This window comes from Scyliorhinus torazame, chromosome 1 (genome assembly GCF_047496885.1).
Source record: "Scyliorhinus torazame isolate Kashiwa2021f chromosome 1, sScyTor2.1, whole genome shotgun sequence".
Taxonomy (NCBI): Eukaryota; Metazoa; Chordata; class Chondrichthyes; order Carcharhiniformes; family Scyliorhinidae; genus Scyliorhinus; species Scyliorhinus torazame.
Window position 1 is genome coordinate 17312755 of NC_092707.1, and position 19045 is coordinate 17331799.

General features: G+C 46.8%; 1 protein-coding gene across 13 annotated transcripts in view; it reads left to right on the forward strand.

Moving 5' to 3' along the window:
• arvcfb (ARVCF delta catenin family member b) overlaps window positions 1–19045 on the forward strand; it is a 546449-nt gene that overhangs the window by 332965 nt on the left and 194439 nt on the right. The gene's annotated exons all lie outside the window — the stretch shown is intronic.

Here is a 19045-nt window from a genome sequence, read left to right on the forward strand (position 1 = left end):
AGATAATTAGATGATCTCAGTCTTATTATTTTGAGATGTAAATATTAGAAAATACATAAATATAAGGTGACGCTGAAACGTTGTTCTTTTCAGCTCTAAAAATGTCTTTCATTTTAAATACTTTCAAACCCAAGAATTATGCTTCTTAGCTGCAACAATTTAGAATATATTCATTAGCAATGAATATTGCATGCCTTTAATACCATAAGGTTTTTGTTTACACTTTAAAAAAAAAAAATAACAACACATTTATTTACATAACACAGTGCATCAAGGTACAAAATTTAAATTGGGTCCCGTGAAGGCAAGGCGAGGGAGCGTGAAGGGTCTCTCTGATTGACGTGAATGAATGTCCTCCCTGTTAGCTCCGATCGTGCGAGGCTGGAGCGTGGGCAGGAGTCCGGGAAGGTGGTCCATGTTGAGTGGGTTTTCATGTTCCAGTTACTTCTCTACTTTCCACTTCACTGTGGCAGAGAGAGAAAGCGGAGGGGGCGGAGGGATAGAGGAAGGGAAGTTAAGTGAGGGAGGGACAGTGAGGAAGACAGTGAGAGAGTGAAGGAGGAGAGGTTTGTTTACACACTTATTAGGTGCCTTGGGTATACCTAGTAGAGAAGTGTTGTTGCAGGTTTTTTTTTTTTTTTGTTGCGATTGTATAGGGTGTTGGTGAGACCACATTTGGGGTACTGTGTCCAGTTTTGGTCTCCTTATTTGAGGAATATGTGGTGGCATTGGAGGCAGTTCAGACGAGGTTCACCAGATTGATTCCAGTTTGACGTGCGAGGAGAGATTAAACAGTTTGGGCTTGTACTCGCTGGAGTTTAGAAGGATGAGACCGGATCTGATTGAGGTACATAAAATACTAAAAGGGATTGATAAAGTGAATGGAGACCAGATGTTCCCACTTGTGGGGCAATCTAGAACGAGAGGTCACAGATCTAGGTTGAGAGATGGTAGATTTAGAACTGAGTTGAGGAGGGCACTACTCGCAGAGGGTTGTGAATTTGTGGAACTCGCTGTCTCATAGTGTGGTGGACTCTTGGGTCATTAAATGATTTCAAGGAGACGATAGATATATTGCTGATTTTTCAACAAAACGGGTTAAAGGGATATGGGCAACAGGTGGGAGGTGGACTTTAGACCAAGAAGAGATCAGCCATGATCTGATTGAATGGCGGAGCAGGCTCGAGCAGCTGAATTGCCAACCACTGCTCCTAATTCTTATGTTCCTATGTACCTTTGAGATTTGCACAAAAATAAATTCTGGCAACCCCGCTTATATTTTTGTTCACCTGTATTGCATTGTTGCTCGAGCTATAAAATTAAAATTTTACTTTCTCCACTACTTTAATAGTTTCACTTGGGAAATAGTAACAGATGGTACACTAGCAAACCAGGTGACTCGCTGCCAGATTTGCCTAATTTTCGGTTGGGAAATTCTTCTCCATGAGATTGTGACATTGAAGGATTTATCCTGCAGAGAATTGAATGCGTAAGCCACGATGACATTACAGGATACTTGTATACCAACCAATATGCCATCTGCCCCTCCAACATTACTCAAAGCATTTACCTGCTCTTTATTATCCTCCTGCCAGTAGCACTTTGCACTAATATGCTGGCCTGCCAAAGTGTATTTAATGTAATTTTACTTGGTTGACAATATTTTAACTATCTCTTGAAAACAGAATAAGTCACTTGAAATGAGTTTTCAGTCAATTTCTAATTTTCTTTAAGTAAGGATTTAATAATATACAAAATTTGTATTAGTACTTAAGTTTAGCAGATTATTTTTTTTGCTAAATGCCAGCGTAATGGAACTTAAGAGGGAATGGAATTTTAAAACATTTGTTTTAAAAGAAATTAAAGAACGTCAAATGTAAAAGTAGAGGTGAATAAAAAATATTGATTGGCAAGAGATTAGAACAACAATCCTGGATATCAATCAGAATCTTCCACAAAGGATAAAGCTCAAGTTCAGCCTGTGCAAGCTCCATGGAGGAAAAGCCAGATGCTTCAAGCAAGTTGGGTTCAAAGTCATCTCTCTTGGCCTACAATCTGTTAAATGAGCCAAATATGTTAGTCTGAGCAAAGATTTCTTGATGAGGATTCGGCTGAAAGCCTGACATTCAAGGTCTGCCATGTCTAATCCCTGCACAATTAAGGATGGCCCTATTTATTAACTTGTCATGTTTATTAGCAATGTCTTGAAATTCTCATCTTTGTTTTCAAATCTGTGATCCTGCCCTTCCCCATCTCTGCAATGTTCTCCAGCCGCGCAACCCTCCTGCGCTCCTCTCTTGTGCAGCATCATTTTAATGCTCGTGTTTTGCTCAGCCCCAAGCCCTGCAATACCCTCCCTTCACCTCGCTCTCTACCTCGATTTCCTCCTTTTAAGACACTCCTCCAAATCTACCTCTTGCCCAAGCTTTTGGTTTGTCTCCAAAGCACCGCTTGGGTGAAACGGGTGCTTTGCAATCCCAGCGAAAGCAACTCTCTCCAGCATGGCAATCTGACAATGATTGCCACTTTGAGGAAATTCCAGACCCATGCTTTTCAGATTCCTTAGCACAGCCAAGATTTCAGAAAATGATAGGCTCATTGTCAGCCAACTTGAAAAATGATTTGCAACAGTAAAGAACCAACCAATGCCTGCCTAAGTAGAAAGACAAGAATGTTTCACTCTGTTTGGCAGGAAGCTAATGATTTATCTGCATGCTTTTGCTGATAGTTGCAGAATTTGTTTCACATATTGTACAATGTACAATTTGAAATGAAATGGCTCCTTTGTAACTAACATAACAAATAATAGGTACTTTGTTTCTTCTATTTGTGGGACATATAAACTTTTCCAATAAATGCATTATTGTGGGGGAAAGGTCACCTGTTAGATTACAAGTGTTATTCTTTGAATTTGCAAATGTTTGCAAGTTAACATTTTGGTATTCTTGATAGTTAGGAATGAAGTTCTAATCCAGATTTTGTGGCTGCCTTTCTCGTAAGACTTATGGTTTGCACTGGTGGTCAACTCTGTGGAAAAACTAGCGTAGCTCTGGAGCCTGACTTTGGCATGGCAGCCACTGCTGCGTTTGCTGCAGAGGAAGGCAGTGGGCTGAGAAGGTGCAGGATTTGCTGGCCTCTGTTTTCTCTGGGCCCTCTTTATGGCCTGCTGAGATTTTTGTTTCTGCACATGTCTTTCATTGCCCTTCCCCACAGTCAGCCTCCGGAGGTCGTGGCCATTAATTGGCCTTCCAGTTGTTAGTGTCAATACCCGCAACCTTCAGAACTTGTTTGCAGCTGGTGGAGATATGGGCATTCAATAAGTGATCCAGTGGCCATTTCATGGTACCCGAGGCCTTGGATAGATGGCTTCTGTCCATCCGATGAACGTGGCCGAGATGGTGCAAATGTTGCTGACTTAGCAATGAGTTTTTGCTGATGGGATTGACATACTCCAGGAACTCTGACCGCGCGCCCTGCCAAAAGATGCTGAGGATGTGTCCAAAACAGTGAAGGTGGAAACCGTCCAGCTGTTTCTCATGAGCAGCATGTGCTATATAAATGTGCACTCAAAACGTAGGCTTGGTAAACTCGCAGTTTTGTATCCTCAGTTAGGTTGTTGTCCTATACTCTTGTAACAGCGAGTTGATTTCAGCATGGAGTGACCTTTTTTCAATTAATTTACGGGATGTTGGCATCATTGGCTAGACCGGCATTTGTTGCCCATCCTCGTTGCCCTTGAGAAGGTGGTGAAGAGCTACATTATTGCAGTTCCTGATGTGTAGGTAAACCCACAGGGCTGATAGGGAGGGAATTCCAGGATTCTGACCCAGCGACAGTGAAGCAACAGTGATATATTTCCATGTCAGGATGTTGGGTGACTTCGAGGGGGACCTCCAGGTGGTAGTGTTCCCTTGTATCTGCTGCTTTATCCTTCTACATGGCGGGGGTGGTGTGTTTGGAAGGTGCTGTCAAAGGAGCCTTGTATCTTGCAGATGATATAACTCGCTGTCACTATTGTCGGTGATGGGGGGATTGAATGTTTGTGGAAGGGGTAGCTTCATAGAATCCCTACAGTGCAGAAGGACGCCATTTGGCCCATCGAGTCTGCGCCGACCCTCCGAAAGAGGTCCCACCTAGGCCCACTTGCCCAACCTATCCCTATAACCCCATCTAACCTTTAGATGCTGAAGGACAATTTAGCATGGCCAATCCATCTAACCTGCACCTCTTTGGACTGTGGGAGGAAACCCAGGCAGAAACTGGAAGAATGTGCAGTGCTAATCATAGAAACCATAACAAAGAATAAAGAAATGTACAGCACAGGAACAGGCCCTTCGGCCCTCCAAGCCCGTGCCGACCATGCTGCCCGACTAAACTACAATCTTCTACACTTCCTGGGTCCGTATCCTTCTATTCCCATCCTATTCATATATTTGTCAAGATGCCCCTTAAATGTCCCTATCGTCCCTGCTTCCACTACCACCTCCGGTAGCGAGTTCCAGGCACCCACTACCCTCTGCGTAAAAAACTTGCCTCGTACATCTACTCTAAACCTTGCCCCTCTCACCTTAAACCCATGCCCCCTAGTAATTGACCCCTCTACCCTGGGGAAAAGCCTCTGACTATCCACTCTGTCTATGCCCCTCATAATTTTGTATACCTCTATCAGGTCTCCCCTCAACCTCCTTCGTTCCAGTGAGAACAAACCGAGTTTATTCAATTGCTCCTCATAGCTAATGCCCTCCATACCAGGCAACATTCTGGTAAATCTCTTCTGCACCCTCTCTAAAGCCTCCACATCCTTCTGGTAGTGTGGCAACCAGAATTGAACACTATACTCCAAGTGTGGCCTAACTAAGGTTCTATACAGCTGCAACATGACTTGCCAATTCTTATACTCAATGCCCCGGCCAATGAAGGCAAGCATGCCGTATGCCTTCTTGACTACCTTCTCCACCTGTGTTGCCCCTTTCAATGACCTGTGGACTTGTACTCCTAGATCTCTTTGACTTTCAATACTCTTGAGGGTTCTACCATTCACTGTATATTCCCTACCTGCATTAGACCTTCCAAAATGCATTACCTCACATTTGTCCGGATTAAACTCCATCTGCCATCTCTCTGCCCAAGTCTCCAGACAATCTAAATCCTGCTGTATCCTCCGACAGTCCTCATCGCTATCCGCAATTCCACCAACCTTTGTGTCGTCTGCAAACTTACTAATCAGACCAGTTACATTTTCCTCCAAATCATTTATATATACTACAAAGAGCAAAGGTCCCAGCACTGATCCCTGTGGAACACCACTGGTCACAGCCCTCCAATTAGAAAAGCATCCCTCCATTGCTACCCTCTGCCTTCTATGGCCTAGCCAGTTCTGTATCCACCTTGCCACCTCACCCCTGATCCCGTGTGACTTCACCTTTTGTACTAGTCTACCATGAGGGACCTTGTCAAAGGCCTTACTGAAGTCCATATAGACAACATCTACTGCCCTACTGCATCAATCATCTTAGTGACCTCCTCGAAAAACTCTATCAAGTTAGTGAGACACGACCTCCCCTTCACAAAACCGTGCTGCCTCTCACTAATACGTCCATTTGCTTCCAAATGGGAGTAGATCCTGTCTCGAAGAATTCTCTCCAGTAATTTCCCTACCACTGAAGTAAGGCTCACCGGCCTGTAATTCCCGGGATTATCCTTGCTACCCTTCTTAAACAGAGGAACAACATTGGCTATTCTCCAGTCCTCCGGGACATCCCCTGAAGACAGCGAGGATCCAAAGATTTCTGTCAAGGCCTCAGCAATTTCCTCTCCAGCCTCCTTCAGTATTCTGGGGTAGATCCCATCAGGCCCTGGGGACTTATCTACCTTAATATTTTTTAAGACACCCAACACCTTGTCTTTTTGGATCACAATGTGACCCAGGCTATCTACACCCCCTTCTCCAGACTCAACATCTACCAATTCCTTCTCTTTGGTGAATACTGATGCAAAGTATTCATTTAGTACCTCGCCCATTTCCTCTGGGTCCACACATAGATTCCCTTGCCTATCCTTCAGTGGGCCAACCCTTTCCCTGGCTACCCTCTTGCTTTTTATGTACGTGTAAAAGGCCTTGGGATTTTCCTTAACCCTATTTGCCAATGAGTTTTCGTGACCCCTTCTAGCCCTCCTGACTCCTTGCTTAAGTTCCTTCCTACTTTCCTTATATTCCACGCAGGCTTCGTCTGTTCCCAGCCTTTTAGCCCTGACAAATGCCTCCTTTTTCTTTTTGACGAGGCCTACAATATCACTCGTCATCCAAGGTTCCCGAAAATTGCCGTATTTATCTTTCTTCCTCACAGGAACATGCCGGTCCTGTATTCCTTTCAACTGCCACTTGAAAGCCTCCCACATGTCAGATGTTGATTTGCCCTCAAACATCCGCCCCCAATCTATGTTCTTCAGTTCCCGCCTAATATTGTTATAATTAGCCTTCCCCCAATTTAGCACATTCATCCTCGGACCACTCTTATCCTTGTCCACCAATACTTTAAAACTTACTGAATTGTGGTCACTGTTACCGAAATGCTCCCCTACTGAAACATCTACCACCTGGCCGGGCTCATTCCCCAATACCAGGTCCAGTACCGCCCCTTCCCTAGTTGGACTGTCTACATATTGTTTTAAGAAGCCCTCCTGGATGCTCCTTACAAACTCCGCCGTGTCTAAGCCCCTGGCACTAAGTGAGTCCCAGTCAATATTGGGGAAGTTGAAGTCTCCCATCACCACAACCCTGTTGTTTTTACTCTTTTCCAAAATCTGTCTACCTATCTGCTCCTCTATCTCCCGCTGGCTGTTGGGAGGCCTGTAGTATACCCCCAACATTGTGACTGCACCCTTCTTATTCCTGATCTCTACCCATATAGCCTCACTGCCCTCTGAGGTGTCCTCTCGCAGTACAGCTGTGATATTCTCCCGAACAAGTAGCGCAACTCCGCCTCCCCTTTTACATCCCCCTCTATCCCGCCTGAAACATCTAAATCCTGGAACGTTTAGCTGCCAATCCTGCCCTTCCCTCAACCAGGTCTCTGTAATGGCAACAACATCATAGTTCCAAGTACTAATCCAAGCTCTAAGCATTAAAACATATGCACTTCAGGCCACCAGACCCGCTGTGTTCAGCAACTTCTCCCCGTCTGCTCTGCCTCAGAGCCACACTGTCCCTATTCCCTAGTTCTCCCTCAATGCTCTCACCTTCTGACCTATTGCTCCCGTGCCCACCCCCCTGCCATACTAGTTTAAACCCTCCCGTGTGACACTAGCAAACCTCGCGGCCAGGATATTTATGCCTCTCCGGTTTAGATGCAACCCGTCCTTCTTATACAGTTTACACCTGCCCCGGAAGAGCTCCCAGTGGTCCAGATAATGGAAACCCTCCCTCCTACACCAGCTGTTTAGCCACGTGTTTATCTGCTCTACCTTCCTATTTCTAGCCTCACTGGCACGTGGCACAGGGAGTAATCCCGAGATTACAACCCTCGAGATCCTGTCTTTTAACTTTCTGCCTAGCTCCCTGAACTCCTGCTGCAGGACCTCATGCCCCTTCCTGCCTATGTCGTTAGTACCAATATGTACAGCGACCTCTGCCTGTTTGCCCTCCCCCTTCAGGATTCCCTCTACCCGTTCGGAGACATCCTGGACCCTGGCACCAGGGAGGCAACATACCATCCTGGAGTCTCTTTCACGTCCACAGAAGCGCCTATCAGTGCCCCTGACTATAGAGTCCCCTATTACTATTACTCTTCTGCGCTTTGACCCTCCCTTCTGAACATCAGAGCCAGCCGTGGTGCCACTGCTCTGGCTGCTGCTGTTTTCCCCTGATAGGCTATCCCCCCCGACAGTATCCAAAGGGGTATATCTGTTCGAGAGGGGGACAACCACAGGGGATTCCTGCACTGACTGCCTGCCCTTTCTGGTGGTCACCCATTTCTCTGCCTGCACCTTGGGTGTGACCACATTTACATAACTGCGATCTATGACGCTTTCCGCCACCTGCATGCTCCTAAGTGCATCCAATTGCTGCTCCAACCGAACCATGCGGTCTGTGAGGAGCTCCAGTTGTGTGCACTTTCTGCAGATGAAGCCAGGAGATAGAAAAGTTACAACACAGAAGAAGGCCTTTTGGCCCATCTTGTCCATGTCAGTCTGAATACACCCAGGTGCCCTTTCTAATTCCACCCTCCTGCACCCGGTCCATAGCCCTGTAACTTACGGTACTTAAGATCCAGAGTTTAGGGTCTCTGCCTCCACCACCAACTCAGTCAGTGAATTCCAGACTTCCATTACATTCTGCGTAAAAAGTTCTTCTTGTCCCCTCTACAGCGTCAGACATGTCCCATGGTTCTAGAGTTCTCGACCAGTTATCCTGTCCATTCTATCCCCTCATAATTTAGTACACCTCAAATAAGTCCAAGGAACTTCTTTGTTCCAAGGAAAATAACCCCAACCTACCTAATCTCTCCTCATAGCTACACTTCTAGCCCTGGCAGCATTCTTGTAAACCTCTTTACTCTCGCCATATCAATTATGCCCTTCTTGTAATGTGGTGACCAGAACTTCACACAATACTCCAGTTGTGGCCTCAACAGTGTTTTATAAAATTCCAACATTTTTTATTTAAGTGTCAAAGTGCCCAATTATTTTTTCTTCCAATTAAGGAGTAATTTGGCGTGGCCAATCCACCTACCCTGCACATCTTTGGGTTATGGGAGTGAGACCCACGCAGACACGGAGAATGTGCAAACTCCACGCAAACAGTGGCCCGGGATCAAACCCAGGTCCTCGACGCCCTGATCAGCAGTGCAAAAGACTGTGCCACCCCAAATTCTAACATAACCTTTTATATTTGAGTTTGGTGACTGAGGGAATTAGGTGAGGAGGGAGTAAGGTGCTCCTTTCATTTCGTTTCCTACATTTCCGTAAAGAGCGAGAAGGGAGCCAGGAGTTTACAGAGTGCAGCTGACTGGGAGCAGAGTCGGAGGGCGGAGGTCCAGTTGGTCCACAGGGCAGCTATATTCTGTAAGTTAAGAGGGGATGGAGGCTAGGCCAGTTGCATGCTCCTCCTGTAGGATGTGGGTGGTGAGGGATACCCCCGGTGTCCCCGCTGACTATACCTGCGGGAAGTGCACCCAACTCCAGCTCCTCAAAGACCGTGTTAGGGAACTGAAGCTGGATGAACTTCGGATCATCCGGGAGGCAGAAGGGGTGATAAAAGAAGAGTTACAGGGAGGTAACCACACCCAAGGTACAGGACAAGAGTAGCTGGGTTACAGTCAGGGGAAAGAAAACAAACACGCAGACAGTGCAGAGATCCCTCGTGGCCGTTCCCTTTCAAAACAAGTATACCGTTTTGGATGCTGTTGGGGATGACCTACCAGGGGAAGGCCCCAGCGGCCAGGTCTCTGGCACGGAGTCTGGCTCTGGGGCTCAGAAGGAAGGGGGGGGAAATAGAAAAGCAATAGTAGTAGGAGATTCAATGGTTAGGGGAATAGACAGGAGATTCTGTAATCGCGAGCGAGACTCCCGGAAGGTATGTTGCCTCCTGGGTACCAGGGCCAGGGATGTCTCGGATCGTGTCTTCAGGATCCTTAAGGGGGAGGGGTAGCAGCCAGAAGTCGTAGTGCACATTGGTACCAACGACGTAGGTAGGAAAAGGGGTGTGGAGGTAATAAACCAGTTTAGGGAGTTAGGCTGGAAGTTAAAAGCCAGGACAGACAGAGTTGTCATCTCTGGTTTGTTGCCGGTGCCACATGATAGCGAGGCTAGGAATAGGGAGAGAGTGCAGCTGAACACGTGGCTGCAGGAATGGTGTAGGAGGGAGGGCTTCAGGTATTTGGATAATTGGAGCGCATTCTGGGGAAGTTGGGACCTGTACAAGCAGGACGGGTTGCATCTGAACCAGAGGGGCACCAATATCCTGGGAGGGAGGTTTTCTAGTATTCTTCGGGAGGATTTAAACTAATTTGGCAGGGGAATGGGAACCGGATTTGTAGTCCAGCAACTAAGGTAGCCGATATTCAGGACGCCAAAGTGTGTAGTGAGGCAGTGGGGAAGGGAACACTGACAAAGGAGAGTACTTGCAGGCACGGGGATGGGTTGAAGTGTGTATACTTCAACGCAAGAAGCATCAGGAATAAGGTGGGTGAACTTAAGGCATGGATCGGTACTTGGGACTACGATGTGGTGGCCATACGGAAACTTGGATAGAAGAGGGGCAGAAATGGTTGTTGGAGGTCCCTGGTTATAGATGTTTCAATAAGGTTCGGGAGGGTGGTAAAAGAGGTGGAGGGGTGGCATTGTTAATTAGACATAGTATAACAGCTGCAGAAAGGCAGTTCGAGGAGTATCTGCCTACTGAGGTAGTATGGGTTGAAGTCAGAAATAGGAAACGAGCAGTCACCTTGTTAGGAGTTTTCTATAGGCCCCCCAATAGTAGCAGAGATGTGGAAGAACAGATTGGGAAACCGATTTTGGAACGGTGCAGAAGTCACAGGGTAATAGTCATGGGTGACTTCAACTTCCCAAATATTGAGTGGAAACTCTTTAAATCAAATAGTTTGGATGGGGTGATGTTTGTGCAGTGTGTCCAGGAAGCTTTTCTAACACCGTATGTAGATTGCCCGACCAGAGGGGAGGCAATATTGGATTTGGTACTTGGTAATGAACCAGGGCAAGTGATAGATTTGTTAGTGGGGGAGCATTTTGGAGATAGTGACCACAATTCTGTGACTTTCACTTTAGTAATGGAGAGGGATAGGGGCGTGCAACAGGGCAAGGCTTAAAATTGGGGGAAGGTAAATAGAATGTTGTCAGACAAGAATTGAAGTGCATAAGTTGGGAACATAAGCTGTCAGGGAAGGACACAATTGAAATGTGGAACTTGTTCAAGGAACAGGTACTAGGTGTCCTTGATATGCATGTCCCTGTCAGGCAGGGAAGAGATGGTCGAGTGAGGGAACCATGGTTAACAAGAGAGGTTGAATGTCTTGTTAAGAGGAAGAAGGAGACTTGTCTAAGGCTGAGGAAACGAGGTTCAGACAGGGCGCTGGAGGGATACAAGATAGCCAGGAGGGAACTGAAGAAAGGGATTAGGAGAGCTAAGAGAGGGCATGAACAATCTTTGGCGGGTAGGATCAAGGAAAACCCCAAGGCCTTTTACACATGTGAGAAATATGAGAATGACTAGAGCGAGGGTAGGTCCGATCAAGGACAGAAGTGGGAGATTGTGTATTGAGTCTGAAGAGATAGGAGAGGTCTTGAACGAGTACTTTTCTTCAGTATTTACAAATGAGAGGGGCCATATTGTTGGAGAGGACAGTGTGAAACAGACTGGTAAGCTCGAGGAAATACTTGTTAGGAAGGAAGATGTGTTGGGCATTTTGAAAAACTTGAGGATAGACAAGTCCCCTGGGCCTGACATGATATATCCAAGGAGATGAAATTGCAGAGCCGTTGGCAATTATCTTTTCGTCCTCACTGTCAACAGGGGTGGTACCAGGGGATTGGAGAGTGGCGAATGTCGGTGCCCCTGTTCAAAAAAGGGACATGGGATAACCCTGAGAATTACAGGCCAGTTAGTCTTTCTTCGGTGGTAGGCAAAGTAATGGAAAGGGGACTGAAGGATAGGATTTCTGAGCATCTGGAAAGACACTGCTTGATTAGGGATAGTCAGCACAGGTTTGTGAGGGGTAGGTCTTGCCTTACAAGTCTTATTGAATTCTTTGAGGAGGTGACCAAGCATGTGGATGAAGGTAAAGCAGTGGATGTAGTGTACATGGATTTTAGTAAGGCATTTGATAAGGTTCCCCATGGTAGGCTTACGCAGAAAGTAAGGAGGCATGGGATAGTGGGAAATTTGGCCAGTTGGATAACGAACTGGCTAACCGATAGAAGTCCGAGAGTGGTGGTGGATGGCAAATATTCAGCCTGGATCCCAGTTACCAGTGGCGTACCGCAGGGATCAGTTCTGGGTCCTCTGCTGTTTGTGATTTTCATTAATGACTTGGATGAGGGAGTTGAAGGGTGGGTCAGTAAATTTGCAGACGATACGAAGATTGGTGGAGTTGTGGATAGTGAGGAGGGCTGTTGTCAGCTGCAAAGAGACATAGATAGGATGCAGAGCTGGGCTGAGAAGTGGCAGATGCAGTTTAACCCTGAAAAGTGTGAGGTTGTCCATTTTGGAAGGACAAATGTGAATGCAGAATACAGGGTTAACGGTAGAGTTCTTGGCAATGTGGAGGAGCAGAGAGATCTTGGGGTCTATGTTCATACATCTTTGAAAGTTGCCACTCAAGTGGATAGAGCTGTGAAGAAGGCCTATGGTGTGCTAGCGTTCATTAACAGAGGGATTGAATTTAAGAGCCGTGAGGTGATGATGCAGCTGTACAAAACTTTGGTAAGGCCACATTTGGAGTACTGTGTACAGTACTCGTCACCTCATTTTAGGAAGGATGTGGAAGCTTTGGAAAAGGTGCAAAGGAGATTTACCAGGATGTTGCCTGGAATGGAGAGTGGGTCTTACGAGGATAAGTTGAGGGTGCTAGGCCTTTCCTCATTAGAACGGAGAAGGATGAGGGGCGACTTGATAGAGGTTTATAAGATGATCAGGGGAATAGATAGAGTAGACAGTCAGAGACTTTTTCCCCGGGTGGAACAAACCATTACAAGGGGACATAAATTTAAGGTGAATGGTGGAAGATATAGGGGGGATGTCAGAGGTAGGTTCTTTACCCAGAGAGTAGTGGGGGCATGGAATGCACTGCCTGTGGAAGTAGTTGAGTCGGAAACATTAGGGACCTTCAAGCAGCTATTGGATAGGTACATGGATTACGGCACAGGTTAGGTGGATTGGCCATGATAAATTGCCCTTAAGTGTCCAAAATTCCCCTTCGTGTGGGTGGGGTTACTGGGTTATGGGGATAGGGTGGAGGTGTTGACCTTGGGTAGGGTGCTCTTTCCAAGAGCTGGTGCAGACTCAATGGATCGAATGGCCTCCTGCACTGTAAATTCAATGATAATCTATGATTAATCTAGGACAAAGGTTCGGCACAACATTGTGGGCCGAAGGGCCTGTTCTGTGCTGTATTTTTTTTTCTATGTTCTATACCTCTGCCAATGATGGAGCCTTTCGGGACCTGTGTACTTGTACGCCAATATCTCTCACTTCATCTACCCGTCTTAGTATATTCCCATTTATTTAGTATATTCCTATTTATTGTGTATTCCCTATAACGGTTTGATCTCCCTAAATGCATGACCTTGCACTTCTGTGTTAAATTTCATCTGCCACTTTATTGCCCACTCCACCAACCCATATATATCATTTTGGAAATTACAGCTATCTTCTACACTGTCCACCATCCAATCTTTGTGTTGTCTGCAAATTTACCAATCATACCCCCATGTTCACATCCAAATCGTTAATGTATAACGCAAACTGCAATGATCCCAACACTGAGCCCTGTGGACACTACTTGAAACAACTTTCCACTTGCAAGGACAGCCATTCGCCAATACCCTTTATTTCCTATTACAAAGCCAACTTTTTATCCAGTTTGTCCCATTGTCCTGTATCGCTTAGGCTTTTACTTTTTTGATGACTATGCCAGCCTGGTGATTGTGTAGCCTAGATATGTGAAGCTATGAACAACCCCCAGCATTATGTTGTCCATGTTGATCGATGGTGGTTTGGCAACATCCAACATTTGTCTCCCTAATGCTGGATGGTCAAATCATATTCTGCAGTCGTGAGAATTTGTGAATGCTCATCTCTTCTGCCACCAACCCACAGAAAATCTTGCTCATTCCATTATAAATGTTAATAATTGTTTATCTTTAAAATGGAAAGTTAATGTTAATTCTTGATGTAATGTGCTGCATGTAAATATGACAGTAGTAACCAGACCTAAAAGTACACAATTGGCTGCGAAGAGAGTTGAAAGTGACACAATATAAATGCAAGTTGTTTTTTTTTCTTGCACAGCAAGGAATGAAAATCTGAATATTTTGCATGCCTTTATATGAGGTATATTTTCAACCACATCAAGGCTGAAAGGTCAGTCCTTTGAGTCTTGCCTTCTGAATTTGTTTTTTAAAAAAATATTTTTATTGAAATTTTTACATATTGTACACTATACAAGCAGTAAGGGTAACTGCTGATTATACTGTTTTTATCAATTTCCTTTGTGTCGCCCGAAGACTGCCACTTTTGAGCAAGATGCAACCCTCACCCCAACAACCTTGGACATTGCCTCGAAGAAGGCTGTGCAGAGCCCGACCAGTCTGGGGCAATCCCAAAACATGTGGGTGTGGTTGGCTGGGCCTCCCTGGCATCGTTCACATTTGTCCTCCAGCTCTAGGAAGAACCTGGGGCACAATTCTCCCATCGGGAGTCTTAAGTGCCAACGCCTAAGTGAAAACCGGAGTGAAGGAGGCCGCTCCCGGCCCCCTATTCTCCCGCCCCCGGGGGGCTAGGAGTGGCGTTGCGTCATTTATGCGCGCCGGGCCTTGGCACCGCGTAAATGTGGCGCCATGTAAATGACGCGGCCAGCGCAGTGTAAATGACGTCACCCGCGCATGTGCGGATTGGCCGGTGCCAACCCACGCATGCGTGGTTGCCGTCCTCCCCGAGGCCGCCCTGCAAGAAGATTTTGGATGGATCTTGCGGGGCGGCGGAGGAAAGGAGATCCTCCTTCAGAGAGGCCGTCCCGCCGATCGGTGGGCACCAATCGTGGGCCAGACCCCATTTGAGGCCCCCCCCCCCCCCCCCAGCGTTCCCACGCTGTTCCCGCCGGCAGCGACCAGGTGTGGACGGTGCTGGCGGGAACCCGTCGTATTGGGCCAGCCGCTCGGCCCATCCGGGCCGGAGAAACGCCGCTCGCCCGTTGCAAACGGCAAGTGGCAAATCCTCCAGCGCCCAGCCATGATACTCACCGCGCCGGTTTGGGGAGGGGGGGGGAGATTTGCGTCGGGGTGGGACATGCGCGGCGCCCCCGCGATTCTCCCACCCGGCGTTGGGGGGGGGGGGGGGGAAAGAGGGGGAGAGGGGGTTCCGCCCCTCATTCGGGTTCCTGTCAGGTGTGTCCTGTGCACCACTTTCTGCTGAATCAGACTTTGCTTGCGCATTAGATGGTGGAGTTGGCCTACAGTGTTTTGGTCCAGAGTCCTCACCCTATTTCTGTCCTTAGCTCTTCCTCCCATTTTTCCCAAGTTTCACCCAGTGGGGAACGAACCTTTTCTAAAACTCGTCTGTACATGTTCCCACAGTTTCCCCTCATAATTGGGGATGTAGATCGGTATGGATCTAAACGGGAAGGGGAACCTGGACAGTACGTTCATCTTGATCATCTGTACCCTCCCCGCCGGGGAAAGGGGGAGTGAATCCAATCTCTGTGGGTACTTTACTTCCTCCGCCAGACTAGTCAGGTTCCACTTGTGGATCCGTGTTTAGTCGTGGGCAATCCAGATCCCAGGTAGCCAAATTTGCTTCAAGCTATTTTAAATGGTAGACTTTCCAGCTCTGCCCCTCCTCCTCTCTCGTTCACCGGGGATGCTTCGCTTTCGCCTGCGTTGAGTTTGTACCCCGAGAAGGCTCCGAACATTCCTAGGAGCTTCGCAATATTAGCAGGTCAGATATGTAGAGGAGCATGTCATCTGCACGGAGTGAGACGGTGTGTTCTCTGCACCTCCCCTTCGAACTCCCTTTCAACCTCTTGCCTCTCTCAGGATGATCACCAGCAGCTTGATTGACAGGAGGACCAGGAAGGGAGACAGCGGCTATCCCTGCCCTGTACCTCTGTAGACCTTATTCAGAGCTGGTGGTGTGGTCTGTACGCTTGGCCTTGGGGCGTTGTATACGAGTTTCACCCATGAAGTTAACCCTGCCCCTAGTCCAAACCACTCTATTGCCTCAGTGAGGTATTTCCACTCGCTTGCCTTCTGAATTTGTGATCAATTACTGTGGAATTACTCATCGCTCGACCTTGCACTGCTTACCTGACTTGAATGGACGTTCCTCGTTCGTACAGTGGTTCCCCGATGGGGACCTTGGGAGTTGGTCAAAAGATATTAGACTTGATATAAAATTCCATTATCAAGGACTTTATAGCGGAACATTTAGAAAGCAGTGGCAGAATCAGTCAGAGTCAGCATGAATTTATGAAGGGAAAATCATGCTTGACAAATCTGTTGGAATTCTTTGAAGAGGTAACCAGTACAGTCGACAAGGGGGAGCCAGTCGATGTGATATATTTGGACTTTCAGAAGGCGTTTGACGAAGTCCCGCATAAGAGATTGTTATGCAAAATTAAAGCGCATGGGTTTGGTGGAAATGTATTGAGTGGATAGAAAACTGGTTGGCAGAGAGGAAACAAAAAGTAGGGATTAATGGGCCATTTTCAAATTGGCAGGCAGTAACCGGTGGGGTACCATAGGGATCGGGCTGGGACCCCAGGTATTCACAATATATATTAATGATTTGGATGAGGGAACAAAATGTAACATCGCAAAGGTTGCAGATGATACCAAATTAGGTGGGAGGTTGAATTGTGAATAGGATGCAGGGAATCTGCAGCAAGATCTGGACAGGTTGGGCGAGTGGGCAAATCAATGGCAGATTGTTAAGGATGAGATTTCTAAATTCTTGGAAGTGCAGGGTCGGATTAGGACAAGTCAGCATGGATTTAGTAAGGGGAGGTCGTGCCTGACAAACCTGTTAGTTCTTTGAAGAGATAACAAATAGGTTAGACCAAGGAGAGCCAAATGGATGTTATCTATCTTGACTTCCAAAAGGCCTTTCATTAGGTGCCTCACGGGAGACTGCGGAGTAAAATAAGGGCCCATGGTATTCGAGGCAAGGTACTAACATGGATTGACGATTGGCTGTCAGGCAGAAGGCAGAGAGTTGGGATAAAAGGTTCTTTTTCGGAATGGCAACCGGTGACGAGTGGTGTCCCGCAGGGTTCAGTGTTGGGGCCACAGCTGTTCTCTTTATATATTAACGATCTAGATGACGGGACTGGGGGCATTCTGGCTAAGTTTGCCGATGATACAAAGATAGGTGGAGGGGCAGGTAGTACGGAGGAGGTGGGGAGGCTGCAGAAAGATTTAGACAGTTTGGGGGAGTGGTCCAAGAAATGGCTGATGAAATTCAACATAGGCAAGTGCGAGGTCTTGCACTTTGGAAAAAAGAATAGAGGCATAGACTATTTTCTAAACGGTGAAAAAATTCATAATGCTGAAGTGCAAAGGGACTTGGGAGTCCTAGTCCAGGATTCTCTAAAGGTAAACTTGCAGGTTGAGTCCGTAATTAAGAAAGCAAATGCAATGTTGTCATTCATCTCAAGAGGCTTGGAATATAAAAGCAGGGATGTACTTCTGAAGCTTTATAAAGCATTGGTTAGGCCCCATTTAGAATACTGAGAGCAATTTTGGGCCCCACACCTCAGGAAAGACATACTGGCACTGGAGCGGGTCCAGCGGAGATTCACATGGATGATCCCAGGAATGGTAGGCCTAATGTACGATGAACGTCCAAGGATCCTGGGATTATATTCATTGGAGTTTAGGAGGTTGAGGGGAGATCTAATAGAAACTTACAAGATAATGAATGGCTTAGATAGGGTGGACGTAGGGAAGTTGTTTCCATTAGCAGGGGAGACTAGGACCCGGGGGCACAGCCTTAGAATAAAAGGGAGTCACTTTAGAACAGAGATGAGGAGAAATTTCTTCAGCCAGAGAGTGGTGGGTCTGTGGAATTCATTGCCACAGAGGGCGGTGGAGGCCGGGACGTTGAGTGTCCTTAAGACAGAAGTTGATAAATTCTTGATTTCTCGAGGAATTAAGGGCTCTGGAGAGAGAGCGGGTAAATGGAGTTGAAATCAGCCATGATTGAATGGTGGAGTGGACTCGATGGGCCGAATGGCCTTACTTCTACTCCTATGTCTTATGTAGTATAATTTGGATAAGTGTGAGGTTATTCATTTTGGAAGCAAAAACAGGAAGGCAGATTACTACCTGAATGGTTGTAAATTAGGAGAGGGGAGTGCAGCGGGACCTGGGTGCCCTTGTGCACCATTTGCTGAAGGTAAGCATGCACGTGCAGCAAGCGGTAAAGAAAGCTAATGGTATGTTGGCCTTCATTGCGAGAGGTTTCGAGTATAGAAGCAGGGGTGTGTTGCTGCAATTATACAGGGCCTTGGTGAGGCCACACCTGGAGTATTGTGTGCAGTTTTGGTCTCCTTCTCTGAGGAAGGATGTTCTTGCTGTCGAGGGAGTGAAGCGAGGGTTTACCAGACTGATTCCAGGGATGACGGGACTGTCATATGAGGAGAGATTGACTAGGTTGGGATTGTTCTCGCTGGAGTTCAGACGAATATGGGGGGGATCTCATAGAGACTTATAACATTTTAACGGGACTAGACAGGGTAGATGCAGGAAAGATGTTACCAATGATGGGTGTGTCCCGAACCAGGGGTCACAGCCTGAGGATTCAGGGTAAATCATTTCGGACAGAGATAGAGACATTTCTTCACCAAAGAGTGGTGAGCCTGTGGAATCCATTACCACAGGAAGTAGTTGATGCTAAAACTTTGACTATATTCAAGAGGAGGCTGGATATAGCACTTGGGGAGAATGGGATCAAAGGCAATGGGGAGAAAGCAGGATTAAGCTATTGAGTTGGATGATCGTGCCATGATCTTGATGAATGGCGGAGCAGGCTTGAAGGGCCAAAAGGCCGCCTCCTGCTCATCTATGTATCTATGAATGTCTCCATTGTGTCTTGGTGATCAATGTTCGACATTGCTATTTTCATCTTGGAACTAAATGTTGTGTCATCCATTATTTGCCAAACCCTGGTGTGTTTAAGTCCTTGCAGGAGACTGGATGAGCATTGAGATTTGCACCAAGCTGCCCTGGCTCCATTGAGAAATGTTGTTATTGTTGTTTTTTTTTTAATGGTTCCACCATTTGGTGGCTGTGCTTTCAACTGCCAAGGCCTTGA